We start from the raw sequence: 27,075 nt of genomic DNA on the forward strand, positions 1-27,075 counted from the left end.
GTGCAGCCTCCGAGAGTCCCGACCCCACACCCACCCCTCCCCTGGGCAGCCTTCCCAGGCCCCAGGCGGTGACCAGCTCCCCACTCGGTACAGGGTGCTTGGGCATCAGTGAGGTAGAGACGCTGAAGCTGTCTTGCTGGGTTCGAATCCTGCCTCAGCAGCTTTTGAGGCATATGAACTTCTCTGAACCTCCTCTATAAAATGAGAGGTAAGTCCCTTATTTGTAGCGGCTTTAGTGCCTGGTGAGGGATTAGAATTACCGGCACCATCAGCCCATCCTCCCTCAGCCAGGTCTCCCCTAACTGTTCGCTGCATCCTTTGGCCTCGGCACAGGGCCTGGACACGCGCACAGCAGGGGCACCAACTCTATGTCTGCCCCTGGGAGACAGGCCACGGACGTCCCACTGGTTCCTTTTCCCAGATGAGGACGTGGAGGCTGCGGGAGGCTTGCCGCTATGCCGTGGACCCATTGCCCGCCTCTGCTCTTTTCGCTGCTTCTTCTGAGAATTTGCTCTTCCCAGCTCTTCGGAGGCACCAACTTGGGGGGCGGTGCCGAGAGCCAGCGCAGCTGTGCCTGGCTTCCGAGGGCTGCGAGCGGGCTGCTGGAGGCCCCAACGCCCAGCCCTGCCTGGAGCCTCCTGGCTGGGATCACAGCCCTGCGGCATTCGAGCTTCTGCCCACCAGCCGGCCCCCTGGCATCGGGCCCGGGATGCCAGCCAGCCGGGAGAGGAGGCAGCTTGGCTGGCAGCCAGCTCACGGTGCCCGAGCTGTCAGCCAGGAGGCAGGCCCAGCAGGGCTGAGACCCCCCGCTCTGAACGGGGCCCCTGGCCAGGCTACGGGACAGGGCCAAGCTTCTCATCGCCACAAATACAAGGGGGCCCTGCGGGTGCCCACTCCAAGCTGGGCTCAGGGACGTAATGTTACCGGGTGGGGACCCAGGAGGAGTTGTTCCCATGTGCTCAGCTTAGCTTTTCACTACCGTGGAAGGAGCACGTGGAGCAGAGGGAATTTTCAAGTCAAATAATAATAAAAACAGCAACAACCACAGCTGACATTTAGCAAGCTCTTACTCCGTGCCAGGTGTTTTATGTGTGACTGCACGGATTCCTCCCAAAGGGAGATGCTATTATTATCCCCTCTCTACAGACGTGGCAACTGAGCTCAGAGAGGTGTAGCAACTCACCCGGAACCACACAGCAAGCTGGGGAGTACTCAGAATCCAAATGCAGCCTTTAGAACCTGTGCCTCAACCTCTCCACCACACTGGCTCAGGCAGGGCTAAGTGCCCACACTGGACAGTCCAGCTGGGTGGCCTTTGGCAAGGACGCCACCCATCTGCGAAACGGGCATCCTCAGAGAAGACCGCACTGTAGAGCTAACTGGGGGCTGAAGACAGAATCGGGCTTGGCAGAGGACACGGTCCCTAAATACGGCTGGGGGGCTGGTCACATTCATGGAGCGGCTGAACAGGGAGGAGTGAGCCCCGCGATAAGGAGCCCATCTCATCAGAGTCTCTGCCAGCCTGCCTCCATCCCCGCCCCCCCCACACCTTCCTGGGCACCCCACCATGGGCACGGCTGAGCTAGAAGGAGCGGATGCTGGGGAGGGGCAGTTCCTGGGGCCAACCATGAAAGCCCAGCAAGCCAAAACTTTGAGGACTGGCCCCAGAAGCTCCCCTTAGGACCTGCCTCTCCCCACCCCAGAAGGTAAACTTGGGAAAAACTGGCCAGAGAATAAAGGGCCACTGGATTGAAACAGATGTGTGCAGACACTTGTCTCGTGTGGCCTCTCTGCCCAGATTCTCCATCCTCCCAGCAGCTGGGGACTATCGGGCAGGGCCCTCCATCCCTAGGCCAGGGCCTCACAGGAAGGGCACTGAGCAGGCATCAGCAAGCATGTGCCAGGCCCAGGGCTGCCCCCTGAGGGGGCACAGGCTACTTTACTACTCAGTCCAGCTGCTCACATCTGTGCAAAGTGGTGTGGCTTGTCTTTTTTTTTTTTGGCATCTCTTGTCTCGCTCAGTTCAAAACAAGACCAATAGAGAGACCATATTGCCATCGTCCCCATTTCCCACTTGCCCAGAGAGGGACATTGCCCTGCCCAAAGCCACACAGCTGACCAGGCTGAAGACCTGGTACACCTATTACTAGATGCCCTAACCCAGCGAGGGCCAGGCCCTGCGGTTGAGAGCCATTGCTTTGTTCCCAGAGCAGCTCCTTTGAGAGGTTGAGGGGAGCAGAGGAAGGACTGAGAAGGAGGACCCTCTGGATGGGCAGGGAGCACATGAGGGAGGACCCTCCGGATGGGCAGGGAGCACCATCAGGGAGGACCCTCTGGATGGGCAGGGAGCACTGTGAGGGACTACCCTCTGGATGGAAAGGGGTCTTCTGGAGACAAGGCAGGTAAGGACCCAGTTGACAGTGGCTGGGGACATCCAGTGGGCACCCCAAGGCAGGAGCCAGCCCCAGTGTCACTGGCTGAGGCCTCAAGGGAAGCCAGGCAGATGCCAGGAGCGCTCCTGGTGACTCTATAGTTAGAGAGCTGGTGAGAATCACAGAAGCCCAGCCTGTGCCCTCCTGCCAGACACTTGGGCAGCAGAAGGCACGCTGATGCGGGTGGGGGTGGGGGAGGCAGAGGAGGTCTGGGCTCCGGCTCAGCTGTGCGGCTGTGTGTCTGGGCACCTCTCAGAGCCTGGGCTCCTCACCCGTGCGCTGGTGGGGCAGGACGGATGACCCCCTTGCCGCCCCAGGACGCACTGGGCACGCAGTAGGCCTACTGGCCCGCTGGCACAATTACAGTCTTTGCCCTAATTCCTTCATCTCGACACCTGCCTGTCATGGACACACCTGCCAGGAGGACAAATTTAACCACAGAAAGTAGAGCAGGGACAGGCCAAGGCCTGGGGGACAGCAAGCGTCGCCCTCCTCAGGCCAGTCTGGGACCAGCCAGCCCAGCGCCTGGACTCCGTCCCTGTGTCAGCCAGCCCAGAAGTGGCCTCGACTGGCGTGTTCTCAGCCTCAGTGGCTGGGACCAGAGCATGGGATTGTGAAGAACCCGGGGGCAGGGGGTGGAATCACAGACACCGAGATTTCTACCCCACTTGTTGCCCCCTCTGGAAGGGGAGAAAAATGGAGTTTTATGGGGCCACCAGGCAAATCCCGATACGACGGGCCCTGGGGACTCAGCCTTTAGAAGGCTTTGGAGAGACAGGAAGGGGTGGTGGGCAGAGGGCAAGGGCTCCCAGGGCCACCAATGGGGGTTCCCAGGGAACATCTACCAGGCAGGAGGTGATGGAGGGTACTTCCTAAACTCTCTCCTCCCCTCCCTTCAACCCCCTCTGGGTGGTCACAGCCTCCCACCTGCACCCCCTCTGCTCTCTGCACTGTCCACCCCTACCTTCCTTGTCTTACTCCCCTGCCACCTAATCGCTCCCTCCCAGTCCATTCTCTCCACGCCCCCCACATCCTGCCAGTGGGCTTCCAAAGCCCCAGGCCCCAGTTTCCCCCCAGGACAAAAAAGGTTGTAGCCCCCCCAAGCTGGGCAGCTTTGGCCTCAAGACCTCATGAATAAAGGATACTGGCAGTGGCTGGTCACTCAGGTGCAGATAGGACTGGGGCAGGAGGCAGAGGGCGCGGGCGGGGGGTGGTCACCCCTCCACAGTGGCCACAACCCCACTGGTCAGGGCTGCTTCTCCCTGTCCTCAGACAGCAAGGGGCCAACCCCTCTAACACCTCACCCCACTAGGCAGCCCCCTCCCCAAAACTAACCTCCCCTGGGGGTGACCTGGCCAGGCATGTAATGTCAGGAAAGGAAAGCAATTAGCGGGCACCTGGAGGAGGAGGGGTGGGGAAGAGAGAACAGCAGAGGAGAGGAAGTGATGGGGAAGGGGGAGGAGGGAGAAGGGAGGAAGGGGAGGAGAGACAGGGGAGGAGGAAGTAAGGGAGGAGGAAGGAGGGGAGAAGAGAGAAAGGGGGAGGGGGAAGGAGGAGAGGAGAGGGAAGGGGGGGAAGGGGGAGAGGAGGGGGAAGGGAGAGGGGAGGGGGAAACAGGGAGAGGAGGGGAAGGGAGGAGAGAATGGAGGGGAAGGGGGGGAGGGGAGAATGCGGGGGGGGAGGGGCGGGGAGGGGAAGGAGGGGGAGGGGCGGGGAGGGGAAGGAGGGGGAGGGGCGGGGAGGGGAAGGAGGGGGAGGGGCGGGGACGGGAGGGGGAGGGGCGTCTGAAATCCCGCAACATCAAAGCCTTCCCCGCCGCAGAGCTCAGTCACGTGCGCGGCCTCGTTCCTTCGCTGGGAGAAGCCGCTGGGCCCGGGGCTGCTGAAGGAATTTTAAAACGAGGCAGGCTGCCTGGAATATTGGAGGGGGGGTGGGGGGGTGCAGGCAGAGAGCTTTGTCTGGAGGCAGGTTTTGAAACCTTTCTCTCCGAGGAGAGTGGCAGGGCGGATGGGGGCCTGTGGTCAGCCGCGGGGCAGGTGGCCAAGAGTCAGGACCACCCAGCGATGCGGGGGCCCCGCTGGTGGGAGGCTTGTGGCCGGGCCAGCCCAGTGATCCAGAGAGGCCGGAAATCTGGACATTTTACGTGAATGCTTCCTCTTTTTAATACTGGAGGTGGGGGGAGGGAGGGGGAGAGAGGACCACAGGGGCCAAAGATGGCCTGTGCTCACCTGGTCCTGGACGCCAGGATGCTGGGCGCCAAACCCGTTCATCAGTGAGGACACCAGAGGGCGGATGCCCGCTCCAGGGCAGGCAGACAGGCCCTCCTGAGGGTCCCAGAGGGCTCCCCAGGGGGTCGGCATGGGGTCATAGCCCCGCCGCATTCAGCAGGGGGCCAGGGCGCCCACCCCTTGTCTCACCCAGGCCCGTCTCCACTGCTGCCCACTTCTCACGTGCAGTCCTGACCCATCCGGCGAAGTCCTTCAACTCCCTGAAGGCCCCGGGCTCAGCTGTGTTCTTATGAAATCACTCAGCTGTTCGCTGTGCTGTCCACTCCCCACACAAATAGGGCCCGACCGGGGACTCTGCTTGGGACAGAAAAAGGCTGAGCCTCCAAGGAGGAGGCAGCAGCTCCCCAGCAAGAGGTGAGCAGGGTCTGCGGGCAGGAGTGGGGGTGCTCCCCAAAGGAAGGCCCAGGGCAAGGGGCAGAGAATTCCAGACAGAAGGTGTGCATTGCGGGTAGGTTGGGGGTGTGTGTGTGTGTGTGTGTGTGTGTGTGTGTGTGTGTGTGTGTGTGTGTGTGTGTGTGCGGGTAGGTTGGGGGGGTGTGTGTGTGTGTGTGTGTGTGTGTGTGCGGGTAGGTTGGGGTGTGTGTGTGTGTGTGTGTGTGTGTGTGTGTGTGTGTGTGTGTGTGTGACCGGCCGCCAGTAGCCGGAGGGGAGACGGAGTGGGAGGTGGATGCCGCAGCCTGATGGAGCCCCTGAGGTGTCTGAGCAACAGGGGGGCAGCTGAGATCTTCGCTCTGGGGTCTCAGGACACCTCTCTGAAGTCCTCTGTCCCTCCCTGTGTTCCCTGCACAAGGATTCTCTGCACACTGACGCTGGGCCAAGGCCCCGGGGCAGGCAGGTGGGTGCTGGTCCTTGGGTGGTGGGGGAGGCCGATGTGAACACCACAGGGTGAGAGCGGCCAGGACTGGGCGGGCCTGATCCCTTGGGAGCCCCCCTGCTAAGGGAAGGCCGAGGGAACAGCAGGGGCCCGGGCGCAGTGAGGAGACAAAGGGAGGCTTTTCTGAGCAGTGAAAGTGGCTCAGCAGACCCAGGTGTGGGCAGCAGCCAGGCCGAAGGGCACAGAGCTTCCTGACTTTATCCCAAGGGCGATGGGGGAAGTGAGGGGGGGAACAAGATGACTGATGCTTATGGGACCGCATGCATGTGCCTTGGCTCTGGGAAGGCCATCCCCGGGTGGGAGGGAGGACTCCTATTCTATCTGCAGAACCCGGGCGGATGGGCAGCTGTTCCTGCAGACAGACTTCATTTCCAGCCAAGAAGGAACCTCCAGGGCAGGGAGCCCTTTGGCTGGACGGCCACAGAGGCCAGTGTGAGCAAGACTCAGATGGACAGCTCCCTTCTCCCCCACCCTCCCCAGACAGCTAGAGGAGCTCCAGCAAGTCCCTCAACCTGATCCCCCTGGAGAGGAAGCTACTGGGGAACTCACAGGGCACTGACCCGTGACCCCTAACCCCGGAGCCAGCATCAGAGGCGCAGCTAACGGGACAGTGGGGAAGGGGACAGGCTTGGGGGCGGTGGAGGGTTACCCCTCACTGAGCAGGCTTCCCTGGTGGCTCAGACGGTAAACAATCCACTTGCAATGCAGGAGACCAGGGCTGGACCCCCCTCGGTCAGGAAGATCCCTGGAGGAGGGCATGGCAACCCACTCCAGTATTCTTGCCTGGAGAATCCCCATGGACAAAGGAGCCTGGTGGGCTGCAGTCCATGGGGTCATGAAGAGTCAGACACGACTGAGCGACTAACATTTTTTCCTCAATGAGCAGGAGCCTGATGCCATCAATAACAACACTACAAGGGGTTATGAGTCTTGCTTTCCAAACGAGGAAACTGCAGAGTTAGGACTGGACTGAGGCTGGCAGAGATCACAGTCAGGGTCTATGAAAGGGACATGAACAGGGCAGATGGGTCCCAGCAGAGGGGCTGCTCTGGGACAAAGCCTAGGACCTCTGGAGTGTCCAGAGACGGGGCGGTTTTCTCCTCAATCCTGGACCGCCCACGGGCGGCGGAAGTGGGGGCAGAGAAGGCAGAGGGGAAATCACCCAGATGGCTTGCCTTCCTCACTCATACTTCCATTCATCCACCACGTACCCAGGAGACTGATCTCTGTCCTCAAAGAGCTCCCACCCCAACCTGCCAGCCCCAACGACCCCCCTTTTACAGATGAAGAAACCAAGGCGAGGAGAAGAAACTTTACCAAGGTCACCAGCCAATGAGAGGCAGAGCCCAGTGCCAGCCCTCTGTTCCCTAGTCCTTCATTAATGGGATTCTTGGATGTCTCGTGTTGGAGGTGGGGGCAGGAAGAAGGAGTGGAAAAAGGGAGAAAAGAAGCTGGCACTGTTGGTGGCCCTGCCCCAGACAGGCTCTCTGGGGACACGTCCCCAGCATTGTCATCGTGCAGAGCACAGAGCCCCCTCCCGCCTGGCAACTCTGGAATGACTTCTTCACTGGTTGCCCCCCATCACTGGCCCAGGTTGGGGCCCCATTCAGCTGAACCCCAGCCTCCAGCCCTGCACGCAGTAGGAGGTTCTGAAACACGGCAGTGTACTGTTCGTGGAAACCACCATGTGCCAAGTCCCATCACACGTTATCTTTCTATCCCCCCAGACAGCTAGATGAGCTCCGGCAAGTCCTTCAACCTGAGCCCCTTGGAGAGGAGCTCCTGAGGAACTCGACCTCTCAGGGCACTGACCCCTGACCCCTAACCCCGGAGCCAGCATCAGAGCAGCAGCTATCACTCCATCCTAGGAGGTGGTGGGTGGGCAGTGTACAATTCATCCCATTGTACAGAGGAGGAGACGGAGGCCAGAGAGGTCCAGCCCCTCCCCTCAGTCATGGAGAAACGGTGACTTACTGGGCAGAGACCCAAGCACTCCGCATTTTTACTCACGTCACTTTCACCACAACCCCTTAGGCAGCCGTGATGGTGTCCCCGTTTTCCAGGTGAGGACCTGGATGTGCAGAGAATGTAGGTAACTTGCCTGATATGTGGCGGGGACATTGGGTTTCAATCCCAGGCTGCCTGGCCCCGGTCCACACCGTGAACTGCCTTTTCCCCACTCCCAGCCTCCTGGCAAGGAAGGAAGAGGGGGGCTTGAACCCTGGCTAGTCTGTGCCCTTTCCAGATGTTCACAGAGGGGACCCTCAGGAATGGCGGGTGGGGGGTGGCCAGTGGATGGGAGTCTGGATGGCACAGCTCTGAAGAGGAAGAGGAGGGGAAGGGGGGGCACGTGGGGGAAAGGAGGGGGGCAGGGGAGAAAAGATAAGAGAAAGGGGGCGAGGGAGGAGAGGAGGAAGACAAAGGGGAGGCAGGGGGGGGTTGTGGCGGGAAGAGAGAAGGTGAAGGGGGGCCACTCTCAGGAGCCACATTCCAGCCTGCTGGGACCAAGGCCCCAGCCCTCTCTGTGCCAGGGAAGGTCTGCCCCGTCCCCCTGCCGCTCAAACATCAAAGCTGGGTTCCCAGCCAGCCCCAACGTAGCATCCTTTGAGGTTTGGCAGAGATGGGGCCATATTTCAGGCTGATACAAAGCAGGCTGCACCCACCCCCTCCTGCCCGAGATCCCCATCTGGGTTGTCTACTTAATACCCCATTACAGGAGAAAATATACAGTCAGCTCCCGCCGGCCTCAGCTGCCCCATCCCTCCCTCCCTCGGAAAAGATCAAAGCTGCGCTAGATTCCCGCCCAGAAATTCCATAACCGGAACACAGACTGTTGGGGAGAGGCAGGTAGAGCCCAACGCAGGGGTGACTCAGGAAGTGGGGAGGCCAGGCAGGCACAGGTGGAACCTGGCTTCCAGGTGGGCGCTGGGGTGGCTGGCTCAGGAGCTTGGCAGGGAGAGAGTGCCCTGGACTTGGGGAACGGGGAGCGTCACATCTCACCCTGGGTCCCGGGGGTCTCCTTGGCCAGCACCACCCCACACCACTCCATTCAGCCCCTCCATTGCACCATCCCCTTGGCTGACAAAGCCTGTTGCCTTTATGGCCATCATGCCCTCTGAGATCTTCCCTGGTCCCACTGCAAGCCCCGGGGATGAGTGACAGCTACAGGCCAATCTGTATCTACTGTAACCAGCACAGCACGGCCCAGGCCAGCCTCGGGCCAGGCCTGTGCCAGATGGGCACTCGGACAAACACTTCGATCTCAGAGCCACGCTGTGAGGTGGGCAGAAGCACCTCCTCTCATAGCTGGGGAAACTGAGGCACCGGCCTTGGATGACTGGCCCAGGCTCACCAGGTGACCAGGGGGGTAAGCTGCAGGTCTGGGCTGCCCAGCGTCCACTCCTCTGAACTGAGGCACACGATTTCCCTTGGCCAAGACACCCTCACCTCCAGGTGGTCTTGGTGGGACGCGAACCAAGTGTCGGGCTCCCCAGGCGAGCTGACAGCCGCATCCTATACAGTGGGGGCGGTCATTGGACCCTCTACCAGGTTGAGTCCCTGGAGTCACCAGCTCACCTGGTCCTAGCTTCTACCACCAGCCCCATGCCCTAGGCTTTGTCTCCATGGCTGGTGCCTTTTCCAAACCAAGGAAGTAAGTTCAGAGAGGTTCAGAGACCTACAGAAGATGCACAGCTCCTGAGGCACTCTGGGCACACAATAAACCCTCTCCCTGGTCACCCGGGAGGGAGGGCGGGACTGTTAGCGCATACCACCTGGGTCATAAAACACAACTGCAGTCAACGTCAGCCCGTCTCTTCCAGCGCTGTCTCCTGGGCCCGACGGCTGTGGGTGAGATTTAGTTAATGAGTCGGCCCAGTTCCCTAACTCATACTAGGGAGTGGCTGACTCCTTCCTCTTGATGAGGACCGCACCCCTCCTCCTGTATCTCCCTCCTCCCGTCTAGCTGGGGGCACCCCACCCCCTCATCCCACAGCACTCTTCCTGCTCTTCCTATGTCCCCCTCCCAGACACACCCCACGCTGGCCACCCCATCAGCCTCTCTACACTGCACAGCAGACCAGGCCCCTCTCAGCTCCCAGGGGAGACCAGGCTCCTTGCCTTGGGGGATACCCGACCTGCCCTTCAGTCCCTGCCATCATTTCCCCAGCAGCTGCTTAATTGTCCTTCACGGGATGGATGGATGGATGAAGTCCTATTCCCTTGGCACAGGTTGTTCTCTGCTCCCCATCCCTTTGGTTTAACAGTGACCCTTGGCCAGGTGTCACCAATGGTGTCGTCACTTCCCCGTGGCTGGGGGCAGAGGGGTGTCTCTGAGGACCACATGGTGTCCGCCCTTCCTTCACCTTCCTATGTCCATCCGTGCACGGGGCCGGTCCTCCGAGGAACTCACAGAGCCTCTCAGGAGGGATGTGTAAGGCCTGGGCCACCCCACGCTCACCCCATCAGGAATCAGCCGCGGAGACAGCGGTGCCCCCTGGGGACGCAGAGACCTCTGGCCCCTCACTGCCCACCAAGAAGCCCGGCCCTGGCGGGTCTCCACGTCCACCTCCCTTCTTCACTGGCAGTGCAAACAGCAAGCACAGGGCGAACCAAGCGATTTTTCAGACCGAGTGGGGCTCGGCAAGCCGATCCGAACATGGAACAAACCTCTGGCCTCTGCGAGGGGGCATGGCAAACTGTGAACAACAGTGGCTGCTGCGACCCTCACGGTCACCCCCACCTCGAGCAGAGCACGCGGCGGGCCAGGAGACAGCCGCCAGTTCCCCGGCTCAGCAGAAAGCCTCCATTTTGCAGGGAGAAATTAATGAAAGGGAGAAGCCTGGGAAATTACGAGTTGCCACCTGCAATTTTCTCCTTCCAAGGAAAGTGGCGGGATGGCTGATTGAAGCAGCAGCCGCCCTGCCAGGCTGGGCCAGCAGCTGAGGACCTGCTCTGCCTGCGAGGAGGCAGGTGGGAAGCAATATGGCAGGGCAGGGCAGGGGGACTGCTAGGGGACCCCCGGGGCTTATACAGTCCCCCCGCCCCGGGAACCTCTGGACCGGGGAAGCCTCCAGTTGCTAGAAACTTCCTGGCCCCTTTTATCAACAGGCAGTCTGTGGGCCTCCACTTTGACCCATGAACTAAGAGGACCCCATCACCACCCGGTGGCTTCCCCTGATGGCTCAGCAGCTAGAGAATCTGCCTGCAAATCAGAAGACACAGCAGATGCGGGTTCGATCCCTGGGTCGGGAAGATCCCCTGGAGGAGGAAATGGCAATCCACTCCAGTATTCTTGCCTGGAAAATCCCATGGACAGAGGAGCCTGGTGGGCTACAGACCATGGGTTGCAAAGAGTCAGACACGACTGAGCAAGTAACACTTTTTAACACATCACCACCCCAACCCCCACCTCCAGGTGCTGGGTTCTTGTAGACCAGTGGGTGGGCTTGGGCTTTACCTGTGCTGTGCTGTGGGGCTGGGCTGGGTGCCTCCACCCAGTGGGTCCACAATGCCCTGGGGGTGCGGCCATTGTACCCACTTCACAGATGGGGAAACAGAGGCTCAGGGAGCAACAGCTGACCGAGGCCGAGCATGAGGGAGAGTCAGGGCTGGGTGCCAACCCGAGCCATTTGGTGACAAGAGTGGGACCCTGCTGACAGCAGAGGGCAGCTCCTGGGAGGAGCCGAGGGAGGAGAGTTGGACAGGACACCACGACTTGCACCTGGCCGGGATACGGATCTGTGAAACCACAGGTGTCCCTTCTCCCTGCCCGCTCACCACTCTGAGCGTCTCCTTCCGTCATCAAGCCTAGCTAGCTCCCTAATTTTGGCCTGCTTTCTGTATTCAGGGCTAGAACGTGCGTGCTCAATCGCTTCAGTCATGTCCAACTCTCTGCAACCCTATGGACTGTAGCCCACCCGATTGCTCTGTCCAAGGGATTTTTTTCAGGCAAGGATACTGGAGTGAGTTGCCACGCCCTCCTCCAGGGGATCTTCCCAACCCTGGGATCGAACCTGCGTTTTCTGCATCTCCTGCATTGCAGGCGGATTCTTTATCCACTGAGCCACCTGGGAAGCATTCAGGGCTAGGGCAGTAGACAGCGCAGAAGGGTGACTTCAGAGCCCCTGCTGAGCCTCACTGCCCCACCTAATCAGACAGGAGTCAGACCATTTCTCCCTTCCGGTAGCCCACAGAGCTCCCTTAGATCTCAGCCTTCATCAGGATATCAGCTTCACCTCTCCTCCTCTAGGGTTTATGCATTCAGAAGGACTAAACTCGGCTTCCTGCGAAGAGGGTGGTTCACAGGGGTGAAGGGCCCGCCCTGGGATGAGAATCTGGAAGCTCCAGTCTTGGCACCAAGCATTGAACACAACAGACTGTACCACCCCAGAGGAGTACCAGGCCTCCGGTGCCAGCTCATCCTCTTTGGCGGTGCATCTCAGGGTGAGGCCCATGACCTCTCTGAGCCTCAATTTCCTCTCATGCTCCCCTCCCCAGGCAAGTCCGTCAGCCTCCCTGGGCTCCAGCTCCGAGAGCCTAGAGGCAGCCTGCCGTGATATCCTTCCGAAGGCAAACTTTGAAGCACCGCTATCTCCCAGCTGCACGGCCCTGGCCATATATTATTATAATGGCCTTGGCCAATAGGGGCGCAGGCTATTAGAATGAGTTAAGACCAGATTAATCTGCTTAAAAAAATATGCCTGGTTTTTACGCTGTGTATTCCCTCCTAACAACTCAGGCTCCTTCCAGGCCATTATCTCGTTTTATCGTTAATTCAATTCCATAAACATGTATTAAGTGTCTATTATGTGCAAAGCCCTGGTCTGGTAACTGGGGTGGGGTGAGGGGGCTATGGAGCGGGCAGCCCCAGCCCCCGAGGTGCCTACAGTTAGGCAGGGGACCCACCTGACCCTCAGATCTCCTCACTGGGACATGAAGTGAGTGAGTCATAGCTCAAAGGAGAGTGGTGCTCACCAACTGGGAGGGCCTGGGGAACACTTCCTGGAGGAGGGGGCCCCTGAAAACTGGGATTGGAGACAGTAACACGGACAGAGGGTCTACTATGTGCCAGCTCTTATCCTCAGCACTTCACACACAAAAATTCAATCCTACCAACAACCTGTGTGGTAGACACTAATGTCAGCCCCATTTCACAGATGAAGAAACTGAGGCTCAGGGAGGTGATTTATCCTGGGGTATCAAAGCTGATAAGGGCAAAGCTATGAAATCTAACCACAGAGCCTGGGCTTCAACTTCTCTGTAGGATCCTCAATGCCCAGACGGGTACCTGAGGCAGACGGCAGGCACGCGGTACCTGGGAATGAATGGAGGGAGGAACACAGAGCCACAGGCCAGAACTGGCTTTGGTTCTTCCCAGCAAGGCCTTGAAGGATGGTTGGATTTGGGTGAGCAGAGATGAGGCAGGGCTCGGGGAGGACTCCCCTGGTCAGGGCCGCTGGGAAAGAAGCAGGACAGTAGAGCCAAGCAGGCTTAGGTCCAAACCCTGGCTGCAGCTCACTGGCTGGGTGATCACACTGTTCCTTAATCTCTCGGAGCTTCAGTTTCCATCTCAGTGAAAACGGGACAGGAACAGCTGCCTTGCTGGGCAGAGATGAAGATGAAATGGGCTGAGACTACCCACTGTGAACCCAGCAGGGACACTAGTGCCTGCTGCCTGGTGTAGAGGGCTGAGGACACCCTGGAGAGGCCAGCTGGCCCAGACCACTGGCTTGGGAGCCCATGTCAGAAGCTTGGACCACAGACCTCAGAAAGATGGCTCAAGGCTGGGTTTGGGGGAGCAGGCAGCACACACCCATGATGCAAATCAGAAGACAGATAAAGAGGGATCCAGCAAATGCCATGTGACACTCATAGAGCTCCTTCTCCTGTTCTCCCTCCCCAGGAAGTATAGATGGCAAACAATCCCTAGGCTCCTACCTGCCCTGTCTGCCTAGAGGGAACAGGGTGGAGACTGGATGAGCTGCAACAAAGGACTGTGGAGCCTGGAAGCTGCCAGAAACCAGAGCCCACAGTGGCCACATGCCAGGACCACAGCAACAGACCACATGCCAGGAGCTCGGATCCATCACCCAGCGCTCTGCAAGCATCCACATCCTGGGCCTCCCCGCCCAGTCGGGCCCCTCCCCAGGCCCCACTTCCCCAGTCTCCCTCCTTATCATCCCCTTTCTCCCTGCCCCCAGCAGCCCCCAGGCTCCTGAGCCACCCTATTCAGGAATTTCCCCCCTCTAAACCTCCTGTACACCCCTAACCCAACCCTCACGAGCTGCCAGTAGCAGCAGTGCCTTATTTGCCTGGAAAAATGTGTGTTTTTCCTTCTACTCTCACCGTAGACATTTTTTCACTCTGTGAAACCATCTGTGTAACCCCACCCCTGGCCCACAGACACTGGAGAAGGGGGTTCCTTTACATTCTTAGAGCCCTTCACACTTCCCTTAGTGGAAGCAGAGCAGCAAGTGACAAGGAATGCAGGTTTGGGTTCAAGTCCAACTTTTCATGAATCGGCAGCAAGTTTCATCAACTCTCTGATCCTTGTTATCCTCGTCTATAAAATGGGGTAGCACTGGAACCTCACTGTGGTCAGTAAAGATGAAATGAGAAAAACATATGGAAATTCCTTGGAATAGTGCCTGACTTTTGTCACCATCATCCCCATCAGGATGCTCTGAAGCTGCGGTCCACAGGGCTGAGTCCTCACTGATCCTAATCTCCATCCCTCCCAGTCCTGTCTCCCCAGTGCCTGGCAAGATCTGATGCCCAGCCGCTGCTGCATCAAAGGGCTGCTGCAACCAACTCTGCCTGGAGAAGCCAGGAAGACTTTATAGAAAGAGTAGTACCTATGGAGGTTTTGAAGGATGCATAGGAGTTCGCCAAGAAGAGCACAAACAAGGAAGAAACTCCAGGCAGGGAGAATTGTTTCAGTTGGATCCCACAAGGCCTCAAATGCCACAATGAGGAGTGTGGCAATGGGAAATTAATTTCTTAATGAGGGCAATGGCAGTCGTCTGACATTCATGCATCAGACATGTACTGAGGGCCTACTACGTATCAGGCACTAGGGATACATTGGGAAAACAAGACGAGTGTGGTCCTGGGGCCACAGAGCTGACATTCCAGTGGGGGAAGACAAGACAGTAACAGAGAGTCTCATAAATAATTCATTGATTCCAGCTGTCGGGAGAGTTCAGCTGGAGAGCTGAGTGGTGCTCAGAGACCACTGACGACGAGAATCCAGCCTGGCGTGGGTGGCAGCTCCGGGGAGGTGGGGTTTCAGCCAGACCTTAAGAGCTGGGCGAAAGCAGAGACAGGAGGGACAGAGCGTGAGGAGGAGCGCTCCAGGCAGAGTGAGTAGCATGGAAAAGGCCCTGGGGCGGGAAGGGCGTGGCCTGTGTGGCTGGAAGGTGACACTGGGGTCCGCAGGGGCGGGGCCTGGGGCCGAGGTGACCAGTTTGGGTTTTATCCCTCAGGCCATGAGCAGCCAGGCTGGGAGCCTGAGAATATGGAAGATTGCCAAGTCCTGGTCACCCTGCAAATTCCCACACAGGGAGCAATGAATCAGCCCCAGCAAAGGTAGATTTGTGGTTGAAGAAGACCACACTTCGAGCCCAGAGCCCCCCACGGCCCAGCCCACATGCCCGCCCTCTCCTCCCCCGCAGAGTGGCCGCGGGCAGATTGATGAGGTGGGGACCCGATCCGTCTTGAGTTCAGCTCAGCTGCTGGCTGCATCCTGGGTGACAGAGGCTCATCAATACTGGGGAAAATACAGCCTGGACGGCGGACAATTAGGAGCTGCCTGGCTGACCCACGGCTGACAGAGCAGAGTCCTCAGACCGCTGCCCTCGGGAAGGCGGACACGTGAGCACGGAAAGTGGGGGGGCGGGGGGCCCAGAACCCACAGCCGGCACCAAGCTGGAGGCCCCACAGGCCAGCAGCCAGACCTGTGCTCAGGTAGGCAGAAGGGGGCCGTCTGAATGCCTCATCTCCTGGCACCAAGACCAGCCCTGAGACCCTCAAACCCCCCCAAGGCAGGGTTGGGGGGAGGCTCTGCGTGCTGTTCTGTAAGAATGGGTGCCCCGGCTCTCACACCCCCTCGCTGGGGGGCCACACATGAGGCCTGTGGACTTTCTGTGCCTGTTCCCTCATCAGAGAAATGGGAACACTGCTGCTTCAGAGGGTGGTCGCAAGGCTCAAACAAGATTCCAGAGTGACCCCTTTCAAAAGGCTACCAGGATTGGGCCCTCCTGCTGCAGCTGGGAGTCCAGAGGAGCTGCCCTTGGTGGCCCCCCCCGGGTCACACGACCACGTCCTGGGCAGGGGGAGGTGCAGGAAAGGGTGTGGATGGGGGCAACCCAGACCCAAGTCCAACTGAGAAACCTTCGAGGGGCTTTCTCAGCTGGACTGGGTTTCTCAAGCTTCACTTGCTCCCTGAAACAGGAACAAAAACACCTTCAGCCCAGGGCTGTGGGGTCAGATAAGAGTAAGAATGTGTAATCCTAGACAGCGTATTAAAAAGCAGAGACATCATTTTGCTGACAAAGGCCCGAATAGTCAAAGCTATGGTCTTTCCAGTAGTGATGTACGGATGTGAGAGTTGGAGCATAAAGAAGGCTGAGCACCAAAGAACTGATGTTTTTGAACCGTGGTGTTGAAGACTCTTGAGAGTCCCTTGGACAGCAAGGAGATCAAACCAGTCCATCCTAAAGGAGATCAACCCTGAATGTTCATTGGAGGGACTGATGCTGAAGCTGAAACTCCAATACTTTGGCCACCTGATGGGAAGAGTTGACTCACTGGAAAAGACCCTGATGCTGGGAAAGACTGAGGGCAGGAGGAGAAGCGGGTGACAGAGGATGAGATGGTTGGATGGCATCATCAGTTCAATGAATATGAATCTGAGCAAACTCTGGGAGATAGTGAAGGACAGGGACGCCTGGAGTGCTGCAGTCCGTGGGGGTCACAAGGAGTCGGACGTGACTGAGAGATTGAACAACAATAAATACAATCTCAGGCCCCTTGCAGGGGCACAGAACCCACCACCACTCCTCCTGACTCTGTTTTCCCTGTTTCTCTTATAACTCCCTCGGCCACAGTCCAGTAGGTTCAAGACAGTGTCGGCTTCCTGGGAACATGGAACTCCAAAGGGTCTCCTCCTCGAAGAGAGTACTGAGACGCTAAACATTTGCATTTTAGGAGAGGAACGTTGACAGGGCAATGTGCACGCGCATGCTGTGTCTGCTAAGTGACTTCAGGCGTGTCTGACTCTGTGCAACCCTATGAACTCTAGCCCACCAGGGTCAGGGCAATAGTTATGCCAAAGGAATGAATCATTAATGGCAACAGTTCTGCCAGCTAGCAGAAAGGAAGACACTGAAGGCTGGGAATAGATCTTCCCAGGACTTTGAAATCACCTTGTAGAGATGGGCAGTATTCACGGGGTATGTACTACATGGCGGACAGTATACCGGGCACAGGGGCCATAGAGAAAATGGAGAATCTCAGATGCCTAGGAGGTGCCCATCGTGAATGAATGAGCAAGTGACTGAGGATGAAAGCATCAAGGACTCTACCACCAGCTGTTTCTAGCTGATCAGTAGGCTGCCTGCCTGGCCCCGGGATAGCACACGCAGTCATGGCCCTGCCTGGTCTGGCCAAACTCTGCTGGGAATGGGATTCAAGTGGACACAGCAGAAGAGCTGGATCCCTTGGTTGGATCAGACCTTATGACGGGGGTCTGACAAAATCAGGCCAGGTGGGGGCCCCAGGCCGCAGGGGCATCCTTGAAGGGAGCTGTGAAGGCGGGCGCAGGGGACAAGGGTGTGTGTATGTTAGCTGCTCAGTTGTGTCTGCCTCTTTGCCACCCCGTGGACTATAGCCCGCCAGGCTCTTCTGTCCATGGGATTCTCCAGGCAGGAATAGTGAAGTTGGTTGCCATTCCCTTCTCCAGGGGATCTCCCTGACCCAGGGATTGAACCTGGGTCTCCACAATGTAGGTAGATTCTTTACCATCTGAGCCACCAAGGAAGCCTTCAATTCTGGAAGGTCCCTGGCAAAACAAGTGTCAAGATCAAATCCCAAGCTGTCAGCCCACCTTCACGGCCACCACCATCCTCACTACCGTCCCGCTGGGCACCCCATGGGGAGAGACAGCCTGTGGCTGCCCTGGTTCAACCACGATGGCTGTGATGCCCCACTCCTCCTGTTCCTGTCCCGAGCCTCGGGCTCCTCATCTGAAACGAGAGATGGTCACCCGGCCATGACAAGCCAGGAAGCTGCGGACTCCTGGAAGCTCGTGGAGGGTCTCCTCCCCGTCCCCACGTCTGAGCCACAGGTGAGGGCAGGGGGTGCCCTGCTCCTGGCTGCCACCCTCCTCATGCCTGTGTCCCACAAACCCATGCCCAGGCCTCCAAGCACACGTCCACACAGCTCAGGGGGTGGGTGTCAGGGATGGGCCATCATTTCCTGTCCAGAAATATTCTGGGAAAACCAGCTTCTTGCAAGTTTCCCAGCTCAGGCTCCCCTGACTGGCTCACACCACCACCAATATACAGGCCTCCCCACCTCTTCTCTGGGCCTCAGCTTGCCCCCCTGGCAGTGAGGGTGATAATGCCCACCTGCGGGTGGTGTCCAGCGCATCTGCGGTGCCTGGCACTTGGTAGGCCTGTGATGAGTGGAGGTGGCATCTGGGATGTGGGTGGACGCCCTGGTGCATGGCTGGACTTCAGCCCCCACGCGGCAGACCCCCTGGGCCCGATTGTATGCGATTAGCCAGGGAGCTTACCAAAGATTTGCTGGAGGTGGCCTGCAACCACCCAATCCGATAGGGCACCCTCTCCCCAAGTCGGAGGGGAGCCCACAGCTGCACATGCAGAGCCCCGCCCAGCAGGCTCTCTCCTGCTCACCGTCTAGGCCTCATTCAGACTGCTCCTGCCTTCTGGAAGGCCCCTCCTTGTATCCAACTCCACCGGGCAAAATTCTGCTGCTCTTCATGACTTACACCCATCACCACCACCTCCTCCAGGGGTTTCCTGGATCATCAGCCAGAATTCTTCCTGCTTCCTCGGGGCACCGCCAAGGCTCTGAGAGGACCCTGGCTCTAACCCGGGACAACTCCTGAGATTCACAGCAGTGTAGACAGGATGCTGTCCTGTAAACACAGCAAGCTTCAGGGCCTTCCCATGTGCTGTTCCCTCTTCCCAAAATGCTCTTCCTCGAGATTGAGGCATAGGAGTCTCCTTCGTGGTTTTTCTTTTACACCTCTCAGCTAAAACATCACCCTCCCAGGCCAGGCCAGGGGCTCTGTCTGTTGTGTTCAAAACTGAACCCTTTGCAACTAGAATGGTGTCTGCAACAAGGTGGATACAGGGCTGCAGGGATGCTCCATTCCTGTGGGGCCCTGGGCTCCTGCTGGATCTGACCCTGCCAAGGGCCCCACAGCACCTGGCAGGGGTAGTGGTTTAATTGCTAAGTTGTGTCTGACTCTTTGAAACCCCATGGATTGTAGCCCGCCAGGCTCCTCTGTCCATGGGATTTCCCAGGCTAGGATATTGGAGTGGATTGCCGTTTCCTCCTCTGAGCGGGGGAGGCGGTGGGTGGGGGTGGTGTCTTCCTGATCCAGGAATCAAACCCACCTCTCCTGCCCTGCAGGTGGATTCGTTACCCCTGAGCCACCTGGGAAGCCCCAGGGTCCCACAGGGTCACCCCCAATACGGAGCGGGAGAAGACACCTCCACGAACCCAAGGACCTAAAGACAGACTTGGAGGCGACGCGGTGCGCATGTGAAACTGGCCAGAACAATCTCTCCTGGATGTGTGCTCTGGGGCAGACGCCTAATGCGAATCGTTTCTGTCATCAGGACACGGAGGGGCTTGACACGGACCAGCTGCTGCTGCCGGGGACAGGCTGCTGGAGCGCCAAGGGGCTCTCAGTAAAATTGATGACCGCTGTCAGAAAGTGATTTCCCCACAGCCCGACGCAAGCTCTCGGAGGAGCTCAAATCCCAGGCAGTGATGCCTCTCCGGGCGGGTGGGCGGGCGGCCAGGCGCCTGCACCTGGCCCAGCTGTTCCCCAGGCCGAGCCGGCCTGCAACTCCCTGGCGGGAAGAAGAGCCAGCAGGGCCCACACCCAAGAGGCTCGCACCCAGGGAGCCCTGCCTGCCCCCAGCTGAGAGTGGGGGCTCCCGCTCGTACCCCTTCTTATTCATTTCTGTATATCCAGGCACAGCACAAGTACCCAGTGAATGTATGCGAAATTAATGAGCAAATAAATGACAATTCTAGACAGCTCACACCATACCACCCCGGTATCTAGAAAAGAGATGTGCCAAATGGACAAGGAGGGCAGAGGGCGTGCGAGTCTGGCCACCCAGTCTGTCCGGCCATGCACCCACCCAGGGACGGAAGGAGAGACTGCTCGGCAGGAAACGGCACGAGGAGACCCCCTATCACGGTCCAACCTGGGCCCCGGGCCCACCCTCCTCAGCCCCCCTGACACATAGCAGAAGTGGGCAGGCAGAGGAGAGAGGAAGGTTATCCAGGCAGAGGGAACCCACGCCAGCAAAACTACGAAGACGAAAGATCACGTAAAGGAAAGGGCTCAGACTTCATCCTTTATCCGAGTACCAGGGGGCCCAGGCAGGGTCTGGGATGGCAGTGACCAGGTCCCATCTGCATGCCACAGAGGTCCCTGAGCAGAAACAGGACAGAGGCTGCCAAGTGACACACAGGCTTCTGGGGTCAGGGTGGTGATGAAGGGACGCCCGGTGGAGGCTCCCAAATGCTGACCCTGTGATGCCCGGAAGTACATGAGTGCGGGGGTCTCACCTCAGCTGAGACCTCCAGACTCACGGGGCCTTCATTTCACCTGCCCCAGCTGGGAGACACTGTGGCCCCTCTGTAAACACAGAGGACCCACTACTGAACCCGTCGGTGCCAGGGCGATCAGAGGAGCCTGGAAGGGTGAGGGCATCAGGGGCTCCCCACCTGCGCCCTGGCCCAGCTAAACCACCCCTGCTCCCACCTTGGAGCCTCTGCCACAGCCGTGCCCCATGCCTGGAAAGTTCTCTCTTCCTGTCTGGTCAGGAAGAGACACCCAGATAGATGTTGCCTTCTCCAGGAAGCCTCTCTTGACCCCAGGGCTGGATGCCAGTCTGCTCTGGCCCTTGGTGCTGACTGCATCCCAGCACTGATCCCTTAGGTGGGGTCACTTTGCATCTGTACACCTTGGGGTCCAGGGCCAAGCCCCTGAAGAGCAAGGCCACGTCTGGCCACCAAAGGTGCCCACGGCCCTGTCCAACCTTGACACCGAGGAGGGGGCTCCAAAACTATGAGCAGAGAGGAAATGAGGTTTGAGGAGAGGGAGAGGTGATGAGCGCAGGGACCCCCTTGGCCAGGAATCCTCGCTGGCAGCCAGGAGCCCCAGGCAGAATTGCCTCCCTCTAAATACACAAAGCCGCGGTGCCAAGGCCAGAACACAACCCGTGAAAACCTGGGTCGTGGGGAGACATCAGCACCCCAACCCATCTCTGCTGTCCCCTCCTCCCAAAATACCCGGGGCAATGGCTTTTCCCTCCCACTGCTCTTGGGGCCCCGGAGAACAAAACGCTCACATCTACTGTGCTAACGACGCAGGCGCCACAGCCGGGTACTAACTGCCCCCATTGTTCAGAAGAGGAGACCAAGGCCCAAAGACAGATCACCTGTCCTGGTCCTTTGCCCATGGAAAGAGCAACTCTTGGCTACAGGGGCTCCCAAAGGGACAGGGACCAACCATGACTATTTCCACCTCACACCCAGCCCTCTCGGGCCCATCTTTTCTTTCCGAAACCAGGATCTGATCCTATCAGGCCCCTGCTCAAGTGCCATCGTGGCTCTCGCTGCCTCCAGGAACATACCCAAACTCCTGGTCCTCCATCCCCTCTGGGGCTGGCATGTGAACTTTCTGGTGTCATCTCCATTGCTTTACTCGTTACAGCCGAACGTCCTCCTTCCCCCAAATGCTGGGTGTGCTTCCCTCCCTCTGAGCCTCTGTGCCCACCTGCTTCCCTCCCTGGAGTGTCATCCCCCCGCCTCCACTGCCAAGGGGACTCTGACTTGGCCTTAAGGTATCAAAGACACCCCACGCCCTTGACAATCTTCCCAGAGCCCCCCCAGGCCCAGGGAGCCCTGGTGACACTGTCTGTCTGCCCCCTCAGCCCACTGAGCTGAGCGCTCTTCACGCCTGGCCCGACCTGACTCACCCATCTCTGCCTAACCGCCCCCACCCTCACTCTGCACACCTTGAGCATTTGCTGAGTGAATACATTTTCTCCTTCAGCCACAGAGCATGCCCAGCTCGAATGTCAGCAGTTCAGCCAAGAGCCCTTGTGTGGAAATCACCACAATGAAGGTGGCAGTATTTCACCTCGCCCAGAAATTTACTGCAACTTCTCAAGTCTCACCAGAATGTGTGTGTGGCTGTCTGTGTGTGTTAGGGGGCAGTGCTGGGTGACAGAGCCTTGATTATAAACTGAGAGGACAGAAAATTTCCTCTTCCTCCAAACATGTCCAGCCCATCGAGCTCACCCAGGCCCTTCCCCTCCCCGACCTCTGGTCACCTCATTAGCCCCTCATCACTCTGCGAGGTGGGTGGGCAGGGAAATGATACCCCCATTTCATGGAGGTGGAAACTGAAGTTCAGAGAGGCCAAGAGACCCATGGGGAATGTGTGAAGCCAGGCTGTTGGAATGAAAGGCTCTGCGGTCTCCTCCCTGTCAGGTCTAGGCAGGATAGGGGTTGCTGGACGCACCACTGGAGCCCCTGGGGGGGTGTTTCTATGGGCCTTTCACACCACCTGGAGGTGCGGGGGGAATCAAGTAGGCACGGGGTGACCCCTCCCTCCCAGACCTGAAGAGAAAAATGGAGGCAAGCCAGCAGGGCCCAATTAAGGATCTGGCTCCAAAGACACCCAGAAGCCAAGAGGAGTCAGATCCCACTAGAGCCCGGGCATAGCAGTGCCCGCCCATCCCCTGGCAGCCCCGTTGGCCACGCTCCCAGAGCCCCACAGGGCAGGCAGGCCCAGACAGCCTGGGTCCCATGCTGGAAGCCCCTACCAGCCCCAGCATAGGGCATGTGTCAGGGGAGGTTTGGGCCCTGACCTCCCCCACCACCCCCACCAGCCCCAGCCCGCTTACCTGCCAGAGGCCGGGGCCATGGCCACGGGCCCTGCTGGGGCATCCCAGGCCCCACCCTGCTTACCAGACCTGATTTGCATATGCTAATTAGCTGCACATCCCTTGCTCCCCTTGCCAGCTTGTTTGGGGAACGGCTGGATCCGGCTATACCTGTACCGTGCTGATGTCACGCCGAGCTATTTCCAGCCTGGTTGCCATGGAAACCACAAGGCCTCAGCTCCAGTTAGGAGTTCAATATATAATTTACTTACTCCCCCATCCCCCAGCCCCACCCCAAAGAGACTGGGGCGTACGGGGAACGATCGGCTAAAATATACAATAACACCCTCCACCTCCCTTGGCCTGTGAGGGGAGAAAAGCAGGGAAGGAGGAGGGGCAGTGTGGCACCACGGAATGGTAAATCCATCCAGGAAGAAGGGGGATGGCAGGGAAGAGAGAAGAGCTGCCTCATTAAGAGGAAAAACAGAGGCTGGCATTTGGGGATGATTCCGGAGAGTGGGCTTAGGCCTGGCAATGCAGCCTCTGCCCAGTGGCCCCCAGCACTGCCGGGCCCGGCCTTCATCAGGGGCCTCGGGTGAGGATTGACTCCCGGCTGAGCCACAGGCCTGCAGTGACCAGCCTCACTCTGAGACCCCAGGGCTTTGGGGGGCACTGCTGTCTCGGGTGTTGCCAGGGCCTGCTCCACCTCCAGGCCTGAGTGGACAGGATAACCTGCAGCTACTGTGTGGCTAGCTGGGGCCATGAAGTCAGCCAGGGCTGGCCTCTGCCAACAAGGTACAGGCCCCTGACATTCCCCTGGCCTGAGGTCCAGCCAGCTCTGTTCTGCAAGCATTCACTGACATCAGCTCCATGCCATGACCTGCGAGGAACACTGGGGGCCTGGGAAGGCCGGGACACAGCCCCCCAGGCAGGGAGCCCCCAGGTGGAGTGGAGGATGGATCACAGCACCAAGAATGTCCACACTGAGTGACATGACCACAGGGCTACGGGGGAGCCAGTTGTGTGATCTTTGGGGACTAAGTCAGGGAAGGCTTCCCGGAGGAGGTGCTGCCCTGAGCTGAGACTTAAAGGGTGAGGACTTGGCTAGGGGGGAGGGCATTCCAGGCAGCAAGCACAGTGGGCACAAAGACCATCATGGATGTTCCTCTGGCCCTGACCTTGTACCCCACAGACAGGGAGACTTGACAGCTGGGCCTACCTGCCAGTGCTCCAAGCTCAAGTTACTCCAGCCCACTCCTGCCTGGGCAGACATGGAAGGCTATGGGGGCCCTCACTGTGTGTGTGTAGGGGCAGACAGGGGCCCAACGCCAGGTCTTCTCCTCTCTCCTTTGCACTCTGGGTCTGGCCATATTAGGGCCCAGAGGAGCTCTGAGCAAGTCACCTCCCTTTCTGAACTTCAATCCCCTCCCTATAAAATGAGGAAATTTACATGTACCCCAATGTTTATAGCAGCATTATTCCCAACAGCCAAGTAAGGATGCAACCTAAGTGACTGTCTACAGATGAGTGGATAAAGAAGATGTGGTGTATGTATACATATGTGTGTGTGTGTATATATATATACATACCTTATAATATATAATGGAATATTACTCAACCATAAAAAAGAATGAAAATCTGCCATTTTCAACAACATGGATGGACTTGGAGGGTATTGTGATCAGTGAAGTAAGTTACAGAAAGACAAATGCTGTACGATATCACTTATATGTGGAATCTAAAAGATAAACAAATTAGTGAATGTAACATAAAAGAGACAGGCTCACATACACACAAAATGGGGACATAATTTGAGCCTAGAGAATGGAATGAGACAGCAGGGGGTCAATAAGCAGAGTTCTAGTTTTCCATCAGCGTCAGAACATTAAAACCGTTGCATCTAGTTCTCATGAGTATCAGGATTCCCATTTTCTGGATGAAGAAACTGAGGCAGGGATGGATACCTGAAGAGAGCATCAGGGCTGGGCTCTGAGCCCCTTCCTCACGCCAGGCAGAGGCAGACAAGGGAGTTGGCCGAGAAGTCCCGGTTTTCTGATGCCCAGAACAGGGCTGCAGTGTGGCTGAGCAACGGGGCTGAGCCTCTCCCAGGAAGCCTGCCTCTCCCCTCTACCCCACCCCTCCTGCTCCTCTTGCCCGCAGGAACCCCGAGATCCTGCCCCACTGCAGGGTTCTGCCCTCTGCGGCTACCATACCCCCTCTGCCCTCCCTCGCTGCTGCCTCGATTCAGGAACAAGACAAGGGAGCACAGTGAGTCCCCAGCTCATCCAGAGGAAGCCCCTCAACTTCTCCACCCTCCCCTCTTCCACTCTCACCCTCAGTCACCCTGCTCCAGCCACTCCGGCCCTCTGGCCGCCCCTCTCACTCACTAACCGTGTTCTGGCCCCTGGGCCTTTGCATGTACTGTGCCACCCCTTCGAAACGTGGAACAGAGCAGTGAGAACACAGACGATGGAGCCAGAAAGCCTACAGGTGATACCAGCCTGGCCACTCAGCAGCTGTGGGCCTTGGGCACTGTCTGCAAAACGGACACAATGACCCCCACGCCCTTGCTGGGCAGGCTGGACGAGTTACCGCGTGCAGAGCAGGGCCTTGGTCAGGCACGGTCAGCTGCCACTACGTGCCCACCTCAGAGCCACTCTGCTGGCTCCCGACCTCCTTTGGGTCTCTGCTTTTCTCCCCAGCCCCCGGGTGACCTCCCCCCACCCCAGGCCCTACTCCCACCTCCCCATCGGGCTTTCCTTTGCTCTCAAGGCCGTCTCAGTCCCCAGCACCATCTGTCTGTCAGGTCAGTATCGATCACCCGGCAGACCACCTCGGGAAGACAGGACCGCCAGCTGTCTGTCTGCTGTGTCTCCAGGCCGGGAGTGCAACAGCTGCTCGGCATGTGTCGGGGGATGAAGGAGAGGACGGACACGCTTGGACATAAAGCACGGGGGACACGCAACCCACGGGCCTCACCCGGGCTCCAGAGCCACTTCTAACGGGGATCCTGAGTTCCCCAACCTCACTGCACGATACTCCGGACTGTGAGCGCCTGGCTGGCAGAGCACCCTCTCGTGGGGGCTCACGAGGCAGCCCCAGTCAGGCCCCAGAACCAGCCACGTTCACAGCTGTGTTTGTCCACATACACGGCCGTTCCCACTTCCCCACCGCCCCAGGAATGTACACACGGCCTCCCAGGAAACTGCAAAAAATGAGTTAATATAACATGATGGCTGAGAATTTAAATACACAGGAGTCAGGCAACGTAGACTTACAGTTCCCCAAGCAACTGTAAAAACCGCACAAGCAATTCAGGAGCGAGGGCCTGGAATGGATTTAAGGCCTTCTGGTTCAGAGGCAGGCCGAGGGCTGCTGCGCCCTGACCTGAAGGTGACGGACGGAGGCTTCGGACGGATGGTCCTTCAGAGCTCAAGGGAGCACCGGACGCCAGGGACACGCAGTTCAGGCCACATGTCTCACTGGACACGGCCCCCCGGGGGATACACAGGAAGAATCAGCAGGGTCTGAGAGGAAGACCGCATGGCTCTGTGAGCTGGGCTCCCCATCTCCCCCAGCTCTGATGTACCCCAGCTTCAAAGGCCAGAGCACCCTAAGGACTCAGGACCCACATGCAGTCTGACACCCTGACACCCTCGTGCTCTCCATCTGCAGAGGCAAGTCCCGCAGGGCAGCTCCCCCAGCCTCCTGTCCCCTCTTCAGCAAAATAGATCGTTGTCTATGACGACTAGTTCAAAGAAACACGCTCTGGGGCCCTGCTGCGTTTACACCCCAACGCCCCCTGCCCGCCCCGCTTCAGAGCCTGTGACCTTGGGCCCAGGGCCAGCTCAGAGTGCCTGCTTCCTCGTGTCAACGAGGCCACTCACACCTGCCTCCCAGGACACGTGGATGAATTCACACACGTAAAACATTCACAATGCCCAGCACGCAGCAAGTGCTCGATAAATACAAGCAATTATTATTGCTATCATTATCGTTTGCCTTCCAATTCAAAACGGATCTGAGGGTGCTCTGTAACTAGAGAAAGCCCGCACGTCGCAACAAAGACTCAGCGCAGCCAAATTTTTTTTTTTAATTTAAAAAAAGAATCTGAAGAATTACAAAATACAGAGAATGGCACCTAAGTGAGGGAAATGGAATAAAGAACTCAGTCATCCACTTAGTAAAGGCTGACTGAGGGCGACCACTACAGAAAACAGTGCAGAGGTTCCTCAGAAAACTAAACGCAGGACTACCACACGACCCAGCAATCCCACTCCTGGGCAGGTACCCGGGCAAGCTAGAATTCAAAGAGC

At 58.3% G+C, this 27,075-nt stretch overlaps 1 protein-coding gene across 3 annotated transcripts in view; it reads right to left on the reverse strand.

Moving 5' to 3' along the window:
- TCF20 (transcription factor 20) overlaps nucleotides 1-27,075 on the reverse strand; it is a 188,542-nt gene that overhangs the window by 116,024 nt on the left and 45,443 nt on the right. The gene's annotated exons all lie outside the window — the stretch shown is intronic.

The sequence above is a fragment of the Muntiacus reevesi genome, chromosome 1 (assembly GCF_963930625.1).
Source record: "Muntiacus reevesi chromosome 1, mMunRee1.1, whole genome shotgun sequence".
In the NCBI taxonomy this organism is placed as follows: domain Eukaryota; kingdom Metazoa; phylum Chordata; class Mammalia; order Artiodactyla; family Cervidae; genus Muntiacus; species Muntiacus reevesi.